Genomic DNA, 14101 nt, shown 5'->3' with positions numbered 1-14101 from the left:
TTTGCAGGTTGCTTTATTTATAGCTGTAGTTTTCCATCAGTTGATCTCTCATTTTGATATTAATCCGTCTCAACAACATTTGTTTGAGACGCGATGGTTTCTTTGAGTCAGCAGTCTAATTTTTCCGTTCTTAGTTCACCACATGCATTGCAGCAGGTGCTTGCAGAATATAATGCTTGCACACCCATCACTGAAACACAGGCAAGATTTCAGTTTGCAAATTTTCCGTGCATCATACGAGCCGAGTGTCCCACACGACACTTCTCAGCCGGTCTCCATACAGTCTGATCACCTAATGAGCCATGTCCGTATCTATGGGCAGAGCCCCATGAGGTCTTGAAACTCTAGATCTTGCAGTGTCCCATTCAGCCTCCGCTGGTCTTGTTTTCCACTTGCTGCAACACAAAAGCTTTGCCCCTGGAGAGTCATAGATTTCAGCAGGGTTATTTCGGTCTTTCCGCTCAAGGGGAGGAAATGGAATAATAACAGTGAAGAAAAAGAAAATCACGGGGTGACCCTCAGACAGACAGATTCTCTGAGTAGAAAGTGCAATCCAAAATAAGAATAAGAATTCTGACATATTTTTTAGGTCTTTAATATAGATATTTATCAACACATTTTGCACAAAGGGAAACTTTCTTGGCATGTCAGTGACACTTCATTTCACAACCTCAGTGTTTTTTTTTCTTTAATGTCCAATGATCAAAAAACAAAGATAGAACTTTAATTCACCAGACTCCCTGGTTCATGTCTGTCTATGAGGAAACTAATCCCCTTGTCATTATTTCCAGTTCCAAATGCCAACAGAAAACAGATGCAATGCCCAGCATTTCATTTCTGAGGTCCCTCCCATGGGAGGTTTCTGTGTGTACATTTGCTTAAATGAATGACTGTACCTGTGGGTTTTTGTCACATTTTCATTTGTTGACAACAAAAGTAATGTGTTTTCAAACAAAACAGGTATACATGAGTCAACTTCAGAGATTGCCCAACTTACAGTGTGAAGTCATGATTTTATATTAAAACAAACCAACAAACAAACAAATCTGGGCTGCAGATTTCTGAATGTGTGCTCTCTTAACTTGTGACACTTTATCGTCAAAGCTCCGAAGGCTGCACTATCGATGTTTCGACAGGTTTATGAATGTATAGAGAAGGTCCTTTGGTTTGGAACATGGCGGCATACTTATTGAGAGACATCTATAGCTCAGAGTCATTGATTAAAACAATCAAATCTGAATTTTCCATTGGTGGCATAGCCTGCAACAGAATATCTTGTCCCTGCTTGATACTGTATACTGACCTCTGAGTTGAGATCAATTCTATGCAGGATATTCTGTGCAGGCATGCTGCCGCCAGGTATTGACAGGCTGTTGCTGTGAGAAAGAATCAGTCTGTGCTTTGGCTCTCATATTGCAGTGAAACATACTTTCTCTACATACAGCCCACATCACATTGGCCAATTGATATCCTAACACTACTTACACATAAAAGAAGCTGGCTGTCTGAGAAGGTCCATTTTAGAGATTGTATTCATGTAATTTCGTGTGTGTGTGTGTATATATATATATATATACACACACACACACACACACACACACACACACACACATATATATATATATGTATATATATATATATATATATATATATATATATATATATATACATATATGTGTGTGTGTGTGTGTGTGTGTGTGTGTGTGTGTGTGTGTGTGTGTTTGTTTTTCGCTGTCTTGATCTCGGAGTTAGCGGTTTATTTCCATTGTGGCTCAGTTAAAGGAAACGCGTGTTTTTGTCACAGTGTCACTCAGAATTGGCTCAATGTGAGTCCGATTTGCAATTCCAAGAATTTCTAATGTTGTTGCAGTAACACACACACACACACACACACACACACACACACACACACACACACATACAGTCTTGTATTTCTATCCTTGTGGGGACCGTCCATTGACTCCCATTCATGTCTAGCCCCTAACCCTGACCCTTACCCTAACCCTAACCCACACCACAACAAAGCCTAACCCTAAAGAAATGTTTTTGCACTTTTACTTTTTTCAGTAACAACAACATGGTCAAGAAAACACTGTTTCTCCTACTTAGGACCGGAAAAAGGTCCCCACAAGGCACGTCGTTCCACGTTTTGCTATCCTTGTGGGGACATTTGGCCCCGACAAGGATAGAAATACAAGAACACACACACACACACACACACACACACACACACACACACACACACACACACACACACACAAAATTCAGTCGCTGCCATTTAAGGTTTACTAAAACACTATTGGGAGTTACTTGGGGTTATGTTTCTAGTCCAAAGACAGAAGAGGGCGGGATGGGGATTGAACTATCAAAGAAAAAGATGACCCACTTTCTCAACAAAGCCGCATCTGCTCACCCTTTTACTTTCCTCCCACTTTTCCAGAGTTCAAATCTGGAACTTAATTTTGGAGAATCTGTTCCTTGCATGGTTTGCGCATAAGAAAATAACTAAATTAGGTTGTCTTTGCTCAATTATTGAGTGTTTGCACTGGATAATAACTCCTTCATGTACCCATTAGTGTTTAGAATTTACTAAGCAGGCAACTTTTGTACTCATTTACAATACCACAAATAAGTAGATGCTGTGGTTAAAATTATATCACCTAAAAGCAAAACAAAACAACAGGAAAAAGGAAGGTGGCTTATGCCTTCTAAGTGCATTCTTCCTGGGGTTTGTATGCAGACTCTTGTTGTGATCACTATGTGTTCAACTCTAGTCCTGATTAATGGATGGACTGCAGCTTCCTTCGCTATTCTGTAGGCCACTGATAACTGATTCAGGCACTGTTCAGAATATTACTGAGAATCGTCAATCCTCCAAAAAGGGATAGTTCTCAATCTTTGTGAAACAAGTGTGAAAGTGTCCTACTCAAGGGCAAAATCCTGAGAATCTTGCAGTCGCAGTGCAGCTGCCTTGTCTGATGCTCTGATCCATTGACGATGAGCCTCCATTTAAGCATCACATATTTCCAGCAGTCAGGTGTTGCTCATGTGGAAGTATCTTTTGGCCACAGTGTACACTTACCAATGCTTTGCAGTGTGTGACGATCTTCCAAAAATACTGATGTTGTTTGTTGTCAATGTTGTCGTCTCTCTTGTCCCACAAGGTCTGAGAACTGAATGTTCTTATGTGGAAACCACATGAAGACAGCAGCATTCACTTCTGTGTTTGTCAGCTGCAAGCAAACACTCCAAGACATTTGTCCCTCTGTGAGGAGTGTGTGTCCCAGACAAGAGGCTCTTCTTCTTATATGTATGAAACTCACTTCACAGAATTATACAGCAAATTTAATGTGTTTAATTAATGCAATATATACATGAAGCTAGACTAACACTGTTTATGAAGCTAAATATTGTCCATGTGTCACCTGGCTTTGATTTAATTAGCTGTGCTTGTATCTTGTAGTCCATTTGATTGACAGATTGCTTCGCTCACTGACACAGTACTGACTGACAGTGTGGGCGTCGTTTATGTCTGTGATTTTTTTGTTTTGTTTTTTTTTTTTTGCTTGTACTGGGCTCAGTGGAAGAGGAAACACGTAAACTATTCAGGATTTTGGCAGACTTGAGCAGAAATGCAGGCACTTGCATAGCACTTCCCTGCAGAAACTGCACTTGACACAAATCAGGACTGACAATGTGCTAACAGCCACAACCACGCTGCAAAACCAACCCTCAGCTGATTAAACACTTCATGCAACACAGCAGGGCCGCTAGTGAATTTCTCTGCATTGATATGTAATCTAGAGTTGCAGCAACTTTGGTTTGAAAAGTGTAAGATTACTGGAAAGTGCAAAATCTAAACAACAGCCAGTACAGAAGCGGACTTTGTCCATCTACTAAATTCTGATTTGTCTTGACTTCAGCTTTTTCCAGATCAGTAATATGGTTTTGTTTCTTGATTTCTAGCTAATTTGGATAATTTATGATTTTAAATTCTTGATGAATAAACTTAAATAATCATTAAAAACAATCACAATTGTGTTTATTCTAATAATTTTATTTATGAAGTGATCTCTGTAGATTGATGTTATTTCAAATGCTAGAATAAACTATGAATAAACTGCTTATTGTTCTAACGAAATTCCAAGAAATTAAAATAATGTCTTGTAATGTTTCATATATAAGTTAAATAATGCCATAAAAATCCAACCACTATTTCAATATGGCACAGATTTTTATGGTTTGGGTTATATTTATTGTTTTTATATAGTTCTACTGCTAATAATGATGGTATATAATGCACATATGTTTCACTTGTTTCATTTGCCTGACTGGGTTTTCTCTGTGGTAAAAGCAGTCTCCTCTGTGCACCAGTCAACTGAAATAATTTTTTTAGGGAAGAATATTCCATATTTGCTATTCAACTCACTTTAGGTCAGCTTTTCAGTGTCCACTCTTGATCCATGCAGGTGAGACAAAGTGAGTATTGAGTCATCAGCAGTGCGATGCTGCATCACGCCACATCAGCAGAGTCAACATATTTACAACAAACGTACAAGTGTGGCTAGCTGTTTCAGGATTTGGCCAGATGGCAGCTCATCTCCTTCAAGCCTCTTAAAGCCTCTTAAGACACAGGCCATGAGCTGTAGGAAACAGTAGAGCAACCTTGCTGGACTTTCATGGCCAGACAGTAATCCCAGCCCCCCTACAAGACTGTCTCCATGGCATTAGCATGTCATCAGGCCTCACGAGCCACGCACAGTCTAGGAAATGCGCAGCAATCTTGGCTGTTGCTATGCCCACTTTGCTCACTGACTTACACGAAGGTAAACCTTAAAGCGACAGTGTAGCTGCATGATCTTCTTTCAGATAATCACAGCCAAAAGCACACTGGCTCCCCTTGATCAGCTGAACATACTAGAATATGAGCTCCTTGCCATGGTGTGCCTAGATAATGAGTTTTTCATGAAGATGCTGGAATTTGGTATTTTCTGTTATGACTCAGACAGCAAAATTCTCTTTCGACATGTTACTCGTGACTTTTAGCATTTGTGGTACGCTTCCCTTGGTAAAAAGTTTAAGCTCAAAACTGGTTGACTTGGAGTTCATGCTGGCATTTTAAGTGTGCCAAGCCAAAAATGTAAACACAGTGTGCTGAGCGGGCAGCCGTTAAGAGATTAAATCTATGTGGATCTGTTGTGGGATTGTCACCAACTAAGCTGCAAATTAATGCATTTCTCAATTGCAGACATGAGTTGCTATCTGCTGCGTGGATGTGGTGCCTCTAATCTGTGTCGAGTATTGTTTGTCCATTAGCTCTTTGGTTTTTGCAGAGTTCAGACTTCGATTGAACTTCCATTGAACTGCCCCAGAGTGTGTTTGGAAGCCTACCAACTCTCCAAACAGACTGGTTCCATTTGTTTGTAAACAGTAGCGTTCACATTCCCACAAACTGACGACACTAGACACAGAAACTGTACCAGGGTTTGTTTTGGAAGGATCAAACTCCATTTGTGTGAACACACCTTAATAGTATGTCAGTTCATATCTGAAGGCACGTTAGTTGATCCATCATAGTTTTTTTTTTTTTTTTTGTGTGCCAAATATTCATGCCAGCATGCCACAGTATATGGCACGACATGTTCCAAGAACATGACACACAATGGAGTGTACTGCAATTTGTTTCAGACACTCCCAAATGATTAAAAGCATCATTGTGACATTTGATACAAATAAAATGAGAATCAAGGACACACGAAGAGAAACACCTACTGGACAAACAAGTATGTGAGCTCAAAGGCAGCAACATTGTTACTGCACCCAAGTAGCGTGAGAAGAGTTTTCATGCCTCTTGAGGACATTTCATTTACATACGCTCTTTCCCTGCTGATTATTAACTTTAAATTTAACTGTAATTACTACTTTCTCAGCCATCACCTTAACTTTAGCCACATCTTTGGACCTCATCAACGCAGTTCCCAATAAGCATGTGCACATGCACGTAGGCAGGAGACAGGCAGCCACAAACACACATACACACACAAATGCACACACTGAAAAGCTCATGCTGACATGTAAAGGGCGCAAGGTTTTCCTCATCGGAGGTGCACCTCAGATGGTTTTGTTCAAACTACATGAAAACAATATTGTCATGCAGGATATTTTGAAAATGTGCAAAACTAAAGAGAGTGTGTCAGAAACACACTCTGTTGCTGACACAAATGTTTGCTGACACAGTTATGCATATTCTCTGAAGGTATGTGATAACGAACATACCGGTGGCATTCCTTTAGAGACCTTTGACCTTCTCTTGACATTCCTGTCTTGTTTTTGCAGATGAATCGCTTTTGCTCTGAATGACAATAACAAAGAGCAATTTTCAGAAGAATGTCTGTGACTCGGGTTTTTTGCTGCTCATCTGGAGCTGCGATCGGGGCACAGATCAACGTGCTGTTTGATCCAGGCTCGTCATGTTGTGGCGGCGATGGCGATGTTTATGTCGCCACTCCAGCTCGCTGCCCTGTGGGTTATCAATGTGGAATAACTGACTTCCTACGTTTCAGTTCCTACTGCCTTCAGTTGGTAATGCTGTGTTTGGCCTCTACTCAAGTGTCAACAGTGTTTAGTTTTTTTTTAACAGTCTTACTGTTACTGGAAAAAAAATAAGGCGATGGCTGCCGGGAAAAGGGGAGACTGACTTTTACAGAATAATTACTAAATAAACATTTTAATTTGTCCAGTGCAGTATTTTTATGCTGATTGGTCCACGGAATAATATTTTTATTTTTTTCCACAATTTCTGTCCACCTAACATACTAACAGTCCTTTTATTGGCCATGTGTTGCCCTGTATCTCAGATCCTGTGGTTCTCTGTGTGTTTGTGTGTGTGTGCGTGTGTATGTGTGTGTGTGCGCATGTACGCGTGCTCTTGTTTCCATACAGGATAGCAAAGGGAGAGTGGTCAGCTTTTGCAGTTTCAGAGAGCAGGCGTTCGTCATTTCCTTCCCGTTTCCTTCATTTCATTCTCTGTTCTGCTGCTGCAGTTTGGCCTCTTTTTCCTTCACCTGGAAATACACACACTCATCGACAAAGAATTTGAGGTACCAAACAAACAAGTTCACACAATTCCTTTTATGTACATGCAAATAATCTACACAAAAGCAACCAAATACAATGGAGCTGATTCAACAATTTTCATAGAACAAAGGAACAGTTATCAGGCTTTGCAGTGAAGATGGTAAGCATTAATCTATTATTTTTTCATATACAGATACAAGTATATTCATATGAATACTTTCATCTCTAAATATTTAATTTTGTATTTTGGCACAAAAATTGCATGTATTGAATATGATAAAAGAGTTCCCTGTACTCCATGTATATATTAGAGATACTGTGCATGTTCTTTCCTATTTTTTTTTGCAGGTGTGAATCAATAATGTTCCTCAACTAAAACACCTGTTCTCACAATATTGAACTATAACAAACAACAAAAAAACGACACAACATTGTGGACTTTCAGGTGCAGCAGGTTAATAAAGCAGGTCTAAACTGACCCCCCTGTCATTATATTTAAATAATAATCTAGAAAGTCTTTTTTTTTTTTTTTTTTTTTTTTTTTTTAATGACGGATAATGGCACCGTGTTAACATGGGGCCAACTAAGAAAAGTCATCCACCTCTATTTTTTTTTTTTTTTTGTTGTGTCAGAGAAAGGTTTATTCACCAGCCCATATAATTTCTCTGCTATGCTAGCTGATGGAAAAGATATACAGAATTGGAATGCATGTGACAACCGGCTTCCTAAAGTCTCATACATCATGGTGCCTGTCAGACGTGGGAAAAGAGTGGAACTGTGGTGCGCTGAACTGGACACAGAGGATAAGCACATCAGGCTTTAATCTTTCAGCTTATGAAAATTAAATTGACAGACGCCATTGTTTGCTCTAATAAGCAAATGTGTGTGACAGGAATGCCCCCAGTCAGGATTCCTGTGATTAAATGGGACTGTACTTGTGCATGTGCATACTTCACAAAGTAGCTCTGTGTGCTGGAGTTTGTTACAAACCAAGAAGCTATAGTACTGCAAAAAAAAAAAAAAAAGAAAGAAAAACAGTGCTGTTCTAAATTTTTTAATACCCACAAACTCATTGCCATGCATGTTAAAAAAAAAAGTGACACAAGTTGTATCTGTAAAATGTTTGGAAATACTTTAGGTGTGTTATGAACTTACGATAATATGCACTTAGAAAAATATATTTACCATTAAAGAGCCGTAATTGAACCATGGTCACTAAAGTCTGGGTCTGAGTCAAGCTGGGGTTTGAGACTGAGGGCGCAGCTGTGATTCCTCTGGGTCTTGTTCCCATCCGTCACCATGAGAGTCATGTGCCTCCATCGGCCCATCTAACCTGCCTACCTCGATATGGCCACTGTGGCTGCAATGTAAAGTCCCTCATATCTGGCCTCCGAGGCCTTTGGCATCTGTCCAGTAGCTTAAGAGAAAGAAAAATTAAAAGAGGAGGAAAAAAGGAGAAGTTGAAAGAAAAGCACAAGACAGGAAAGTACAACATGAACTTACAACCAGGGTGAGAGGTGGTCAGAGACGGTGGAACCTCATTGATACAACATATATAATGCCTCCATATATTAGTGATGAAGAAAAAGGTGAGAAAGCTGCTTTTATTCTGTTGTTGGATTGCTCACCCCTACTTTGAAGATCTTTAAAGGTGACTGCAGCACCAATGCGGGGCTTGATATTAAAGCTTGTCTGATCGAAGTAAATGCCTTTTTGAAAATATGCCATTCAGTATGTCCGACCAGGCAGGTTGTGGTTTTCATCCCCTTTAGACAAGAGGAAACCCTTTCTGTGCTCGGATCACTTAGAGCCAGAATGTTTTGGTTTAGTGCACAACATGAGAAAGCTTTGTTGAATGGACACGGGTAGTTGGAGCACAAAATCAAAGGCCAAATAAAGTGATAAAACAATTAAAAATCTGTGGAAATGATTAATAACCCAGCTTTTGTAAAAAAAAAAAAAACCCTGCTATTTATAGAAAATTCAGGAACTCCGCATGAGGCCAGGTGAAACAATTTCATTTTAAAACATATCTATTGCTTTTTAACACAGAAACTATTCCAAACAATACTGCAATTTCAAATCTGAAAATACTTACAGACCCAATTTTTTCAAACAGTATGAAAGCAAAGAAGTTTTGTTCAGGATCATGACTGACTTCATTCAACTACGGCAAGTTTAAGTTTAAAAAAAAAAGCCTCAAGTATTTTGAAATACCTGGGATATCTGTCCGTTATCTGAATTGACAAACCCAAACATTCTTAATCCTGATAAGCGGTACTACTAAGCGGGATATCAACTCAGTAATTCAACTCAGGCATTTCCAATCTTGATCCACATTCGTTTGCATAAAATGGAGCAGAGATTGTTGTGTCTGGTCGACTGCAAACACGCAGAAATGCTGCAGAGGAGCCAGCTTCATGATGCGGGAGCAGACTGTTATTATTCTGAAATATGAAGAATTCAAACACATCATCCAGGACAAAAACAACACTGTTATTGCAGCAAAAGCCAATAAGGAACGTTGGCATAAAATTGTTGGCTCATAATGTGTAACTTCATGATATTCTATATTAATTAATGATACAATATAAACCAACAGCACTCTGATCACTCAGTTTCTCTTTGTTCCAGCAGACATGTTTCTGGCAGAGCTTCCTCAGTGTCCTTCCTTTAGTTTAGATAGGCAGCAGGGCTCGATATATATTAATGGCTGTCCGATCGTCTCTGGCTAGTAATATGGTTGTACGGACAAATAAAGTCATAATCTAACTTGCCTGAATGGACGACAACATTCCAATCAGTTAAAAGCAAGTTTTAGCAGAAAATCAGTGCCATGAATGGTTTTATCACGATTCACAGAGGCCGCCACTGATATCATGAAAACGCTCAGTTCAATCACCTGAATTACAATGCGTGTACACCAGGTGAAGATGCCAGACCCCATGTTTTTCTTTTTTTATCCATTGGTGACAACATACATAAGTATTCTGATCTTCGTGGTTGTATCGTAGTGGGTCGTATTGATTTGTAGATGCAGCACAGAGCTCAGCAGTACGGATCCTACTGGCCGACCGAAGTCCTCTCCTAATAAACTGTCTTCAAACAAACCGCAGCTCTGCTCTCATTGGCAACAAGGACTAAAAATGATATGAATATAGAAGCACTTACACTATGGTGGCTGTCATCAAGAAGTATGTAATTGACATTTCAAGAATTAAAAAAAAAATGCACTTGTGTGAACTTGCAGACACAGACGGTCATTGTTCCAGACATACAGGATAGGTGGTGGATGAAAGCCTTTGAATGAAACCAATTAATGAGATGGGTTGGTATAATCCTCAGCCTATGTAATCTGTGCACTGCAGAGCTAAAAGGACTCCATCAGAAAGCATTATTGTCATTTCTTCAGTGCCCAGTCTAATGATGTGGGTGATAACTGTAATTATTAATGGGCAGATTGTAGAAGAAGTGGTGACGCGAGTTTTAAAGTGGCATTTGATTACAAAGAGAGTCACTGCCTGTGACAAACTCCATTAACACTGGCACTGAGATGGAACATTGCTAGGAAGTCTCAGACAGGAATCAGATTGTATCAGAGATATTTTCCAAGCAAACCCAGCTGCACGACTACAGTGACTTATTAAATAGGGTACTTCCCGAATAGCTTGACACATTTGTTCACAGGCTTTATGGCTAGCTCCCTTGAGACCAGCATCCTAATAACAGAGGCATCAGCTCACTTGAATTTTAAGGAACATCTTTAATCTTTATTCACATTTTTAGTCAGCTTCCAAATTCTCTCCCACACCTGTCATACCTTTTTATAACCTGAAAGAGACAGTGAAGAAAGAGAAAGATGAAGAGAAATCAAATAAGAGGATGCCAAAGGTGAAAGTAGGTCACAAAATCCATGTTTTGCATAGTTAGAATGAATAACACAATAATAATAATAATGATAAGAATAAAACAGCTGCAGCAAAACAGCAGATGACAACAACAACCTGGTGAGAATCAACCCAGCTGAGGAATCTTCCCCCGGGAATGAGCGATTTTCTGCCATTTATCACGCCTTTAATAAACACGTCAGGGTTGATGGAATGAAGTTGACAAAACAAGCATGTGTGTGCATTCACCAATCTCTGTGTTGTTCTCCATCTCTGGAGTGCATGCGTCAGCGTCCTTGTCCCTGTTTATTATTATGATGGTATGCCAGCCCAAAGTTGGTTTAGAAATTGGCAAGATGTTTTTACTGTTATCAAAGAAGGTGGTGTAAATATTATGAATAGGGTTTTTTTTTTTGCCCCATATGATATTTACTTGAACATTTTTTGCATCAGTTTTTATGAATGGTCAGCTTGCATGATTTCATTATTGCTCGTGTGTGTGTGTGTGTGTGTGTGTGTGTGTGTGAGAGAGAGAGAGAGAGAGAGAGAAAGAGAGAGAGAGTTTACAAGTTCACTGGCATGTTTACGGAGTGAGAGAAAAGAGAAATGTGTTTGTTTTGCGTGTGTCTGAGCTCAGTGTGTCTTCAGCAGAGCTCATTGTTGTACTGCAGATCCTCGCTGCCTGCCAGAGCAGCAGAAGATCTATTATCTCATTGGCTGGATGGGAAACATGGGTTAACAGCATTTGTGTAGCAAAAGCCAGAGCTCAATGAGAGGGACTGAGAAACAGACAAAGCAGATCCTATGCATTTCACCAGCACTAAAGGTTAAAAATAACCCACCGACACAAGATCTGAAGCAACAAAGCATCTGACTTTGAGCTTTTGAATTTGTGGCTGCACACTGAGGAAGAAAAGAGGAGGCACATATTAATAACCACGTGCTGGTGCTCATCGCCGGGTCTTTATTCACTACAACCTGAGTTTGGCATATGCTGGCCTCCAGATGATCTCACTGAACATTCAAACATCAGAACGATCAATACAAGAAGGCTGTTTCATTCTTCTCAAGAATATATTGTAATCATATTACGCCTCCGAAGTGCCACACCACGTGACTCTCACAGTCAATATGAAAGACATCAGAAACATGTGAGTGTTGAATGGCATGTTGACATTCACACTTGAAGCTTTAATTGGCAAGACTTTAATTATTGATCAGTTAACGCAGCAGTGTTTATACAGGGCATTTAACCATGCAGGCCATTATAGATAATAATACGTACAGAGTAAGCACATCAGCTTGGCTGACAGAAAATATTTTCATAAATCTTGATGTTTAAATCATGTCTTCACAATAATGGCCAACAAACTTCAGTACTGAGAAAGATTAGACCTGCTGGGGACTTAACCTTTATAAACCTTCTAATTAATTTACCGTCTGTCAAAAATGTGCACATTACATTTTTGAGAGTATGTGCTTTGAGTAAAATTTGTTTTGCGCACAATCACTTCTGCAATCAGCAGTCAACCTGAAAACATTTTTTGGGATTTCATGTTGGCATTACTGGATAAAAACTTGGAACTTGGACTCAGGACTTTCTTGTGCTTACCATTTCACCAGCATGTTGCCTGAGGACTCCTGTATATATACAGTCCTGATTTCAGTTAATTAATCATTTTGATCCTCTGAAGACTGTTTTTTTACTTGGTCCCATTCCTAATGCCCATTCAAACATTTTTCTTAAACCACTGAACGTTAATTTTCTTATTAAGCCATCAAAACATGGATTTCATCTTCACATTCTCACCAATTGTTTAGCAATGCACGTGTGTGGTTGTGCCTTATTTTCTATTTTGCATCTTCAGAAGCAATTTGTTGGTGAATAAACGCCAGCTTCATATGTCTGTTTTATGTCTGCCCAGTCTGCGTCTCTCCACAAAATAGAGATGTTTGAACACTGTAGCCTCCAGGGTCTTAACTGACGCTTTCACAAAACTGTGATTTATCCACTGAATGAGTGTGTGTGTGTGCTGCACTGTGCTATCTTTTTGTGCTTCACAGACAGACAGGAACATTAAAAACAAATACTACAAGATGGATAGAGACGGAGCAACGACTTCATAGCACCTTGAGACACATATGCACGCCATCGTGCAGCTAGCATGCACGCACGCACGCGCGCGCACGCTCACACACACACACACACACACACACACACACACACACACACACACACACACACACACACACACACATATGCACTCATGCTCAGACACCTGCACACATGCATGCCTTAGCACACACACACTCAACCTCTTTCTCTCTCTCTCTCTCTCTCTCTCTCTCTCTCTCTCTCTCTCTCTCTCTCTCTCTCTCGTGCACAGGGACAGGAAGCAAAATGGGTAAACAGGCGTCATGGCGGATGGCAGCACGGCCAGAACGGGCTGCTGCATTTAAATGTTTTCCCTGATTCAGTGACCTGAGCCCCTCAACATCCACGATAACCTCTGACCTGCTTCCAAATATAAAACCATCATCATCTCCTCTGTTTTTATAATATATCACCCAACAGCAATGGCAACAGTGTGCGTGTGTGTGTGTGTATGTGTGTGTGTGGGCGAGAAAGAGAGAGAACCTCATGCTCTACAATGTAATTTGTCAACAAATGCTTTAATCCAAAACAATGCTTTATAAAAACACTGGGCCAGTTGGATAGTAGCTGTTTACACGTGCATTGTTGAGAAACAACCACAGGAATGTTAGGAACCTTTTGGTCAGAGTATGGCAATGTAGAGAAAGGAGCACATTTTGATAGACTGAATTAATCTGAAAGTGATTCACCGGTGAACAAACATAAAAACTATTTAGGAGCGTCCCATGTGTCACCAACTTGTATGTTTTCAGTCTAATTGGCAGCTCTATACACCACCGTCTTCTATTGTTGAAGGTCTGGTCTTATACATCTAATGGACAAAAATAGCGAGCACTGTAAACAGGAAACAGGACAGAGGCTTTGACTATGTGTGAGTGTTTGTGTGTTTCTTCAACTTCCTCAGCTCTGCCATTTGGCACCTCTCCAATTTTTATGGTTTTTCTCGCCTCAGTCAATAACAAGGCCACAATGAACATGCACT

Source organism: Salarias fasciatus, chromosome 23 (assembly GCF_902148845.1).
Source record: "Salarias fasciatus chromosome 23, fSalaFa1.1, whole genome shotgun sequence".
Classification (NCBI taxonomy): domain Eukaryota; kingdom Metazoa; phylum Chordata; class Actinopteri; order Blenniiformes; family Blenniidae; genus Salarias; species Salarias fasciatus.
The sequence above is the reverse complement of the archived record's forward strand: the minus strand, read 5'-3'. Positions refer to the sequence as shown.